Here is a 2,500-nt window from a genome sequence, read left to right on the forward strand (position 1 = left end):
GGCAAGGGAGTCTTTTGGGAGATTTGGCTTTTTGGTGAACTTCCCTGTTAATGATGAGAACACACTGTAGACACCGAAATCATCCAAGTGTCCCCGGTAGATCATTGGCTCCAGCGCTCCATGCTAACACTTTAGCATACACTATGTTGAGTGATAGTAAGCTCCATGCTAACACTTTAGCATACACTATGTTGAGTGATAGCAGCTCCATGCTAACACTTTAGTATACACTATGTTGAGTGATAGTAGCTCCATGCTAACACTTTAGCATACACTATGTTGAGTGATAGTAGCTCCATGCTAACACTTTAGCATACACTATGTCGAGTCATAGTAACCATTAGCATTATCTCAATAGTGAGAAAATGAGAACTTGTAGCAGCTCTAAAGCTAAATGATAAAACTCTTAAATTATAGCCTTTGCAGCTAAGTCTGGCAGTTTTGTGTAGGAGATTGGTCAAATTCGAAGAGATAAAAAATATTGTGCTGTTTTAGCAGGAACTGTCCCTGTTTCCATTGGAAGTGAAAGTGGTGGGAGATGGGAGACTAAAAATCACTGAGCGTACGAATACATTGTTCCTCACCTGAAATAGTTCCAAAAAATAAACCTGGCTATCAGCTATATTGAATTCAGGATGATTCATTTTCAAATGTATGAATCTCCAGGTCATATATTAAAATTCACATTAGGGTTAGGGCCAGTCTTCTTACTTTGGATAATGCTACTATCACTCAACATAGCGGATGCTAAGTGTTAGCATGGAGCACATGATCTACCAGGGAGACATGGATGATTATGGTGTCGTTTAACAGGGAACTTAACCAGCGAGCCAATCTCCCTCTTTACCTTTAAGTATCACACTCAAGCATATTTAAAGAAATTGAACCAAGGTCATGCTGACAACTGCCAACGAGGCCTCCCTGCTCGGTTACCAGGAGTGGGGATCGAACCCACGTGGACATGAGTCCATTGGATCTTAAGTCCAACGCCTTAACCACTCGGCCATCCTGGTGTTGATGCACCTTTAGGTTCAGGGATTTGTGCTTGGATTGACGGATTCAGCGTGCCAACAGTTGCATCATGGTGCCAGGTAGACAGGAATAAAGGATCTCTAATTTACTTCTCATGATGCATATGCCCCCCTGGTTAGCTCAGTGGGGAGAGCAAGGCACTAACTCCTATGAGACCAATTTCTCCACCCACAGGAGCAGGAGAGAGACCAGAATGCATTGCAGCAGAGAGACAGGCTGGGGTTTGAGGAAGAAGGGCGACTCTTTCTTTTTCTCAACTGGAAAAACTCTCGCTCTCTCGTTCTTATCACTATCGTTATCGCTCTCTCCACCTACACATACAGCAGATTTGACAAATCTTCTCTGCGTGTTGTTGAAAGGCATTCTGGGAAACGGTGGCAGTGACTAACTGCAGTAGAAGTAGAGGAGGCAGGTTGAGGGAAAGTGGGTTCACCAGAAAAGTAAATTACAGAAATTCATCACAAAATAACTCTTGGAATGTGTGGAAAGTCACAGATGATGAGATCTAATAGTGGAAGAGGATCAAATAGCGGTCTTCTCCTTTAACTGCAGCCCATGGAGGACAGTCACACACACAGAGTTTTACACTGCCACCATATTACCTACCGGGGACACATGGATGATTTTGGTGTCTGTGTTATCGTCACTTAACAGGGAAGTTAACCAGCGAGCCCAATAACATGGTGTAGCCGGTTACTTTAAATATCACACTCATGCATACAGACCCAGGCCCTCACTAAGAGCAAGGCCTCCCTGCTGCCTCAAAAGCTCAGCTACTAGGAGTGGGGTTCGAACCCACGTGGACATGAGTCTATTGGGTCTTAAGTCCAACACCTTAACCACTTGGCCATCCTGGTGTAGCTGTACAGGGACTTGGATTGTACTTGGATTGTCCAGATCCAGAGTCCAGAGTGCCATCAACTGCACCATGGTACCAGGTAGATAGGGGACAAAGAACCTCGAATGTTACTTTTCATCATGCATACCCCACCTTGGTTAGCTCAGTGGGGAGAGCAAGGCACTAACACTGGTAGGATTAGGGGTTCAAATCCCACAGGGGCCAGCCATGCTAAAAAATACATGGAACTAAGTATGCACACAGGATAAAACGGTCCACTAAATGGTAAATGTTGGAGAGAAACGGAGAGAGAAAGGAGGCAAATGGAGGTTTCCTAATCAAAACTGTTTATCTGTAATTAATTATGCATTCATCACCTGCAATTATGTACCCATCATCTGTCCTCTGTATCTCCCAGAGAGAGAGAGAGAGATAGACAGAGAAAAAAAGCGATTGATGAATGGAAACCCCATGGATTTCCCAGTAGTAACGTGACGTCAGCTTGTTTAGTTGTGTTTGGTGGATACAACCTGGATCCAACAGGGTGAAGAGTTATTAATACACTGAACATGATGCTGATTAGAGAGTAGATGAAAATATTCGATTCACAGACAAAGACAAAAAGTGAGA

General features: G+C 43.7%; 1 protein-coding gene and 1 non-coding gene across 2 annotated transcripts in view; one reads left to right on the forward strand and one right to left on the reverse strand.

The window, feature by feature from the left end:
- LOC139640014 (regulating synaptic membrane exocytosis protein 4-like) overlaps window positions 1-2,500 on the forward strand; it is a gene marked incomplete at its 3' end in the record, with an annotated part of 16,863 nt that overhangs the window by 7,489 nt on the left and 6,874 nt on the right. The window lies entirely within an intron of this gene.
- trnal-uaa (transfer RNA leucine (anticodon UAA)) lies at window positions 931-1,013 on the reverse strand. The gene has a single exon. It is a non-coding gene; the product is annotated as a tRNA-Leu (tRNA).

Source organism: Centroberyx affinis, unplaced genomic scaffold (assembly GCF_046629955.1).
Source record: "Centroberyx affinis isolate AG114_WGS23_722 - 3 ecotype Tasmania unplaced genomic scaffold, CSIRO-AGI_Caff_v1 ptg008149l_1, whole genome shotgun sequence".
In the NCBI taxonomy this organism is placed as follows: Eukaryota; Metazoa; Chordata; class Actinopteri; order Beryciformes; family Berycidae; genus Centroberyx; species Centroberyx affinis.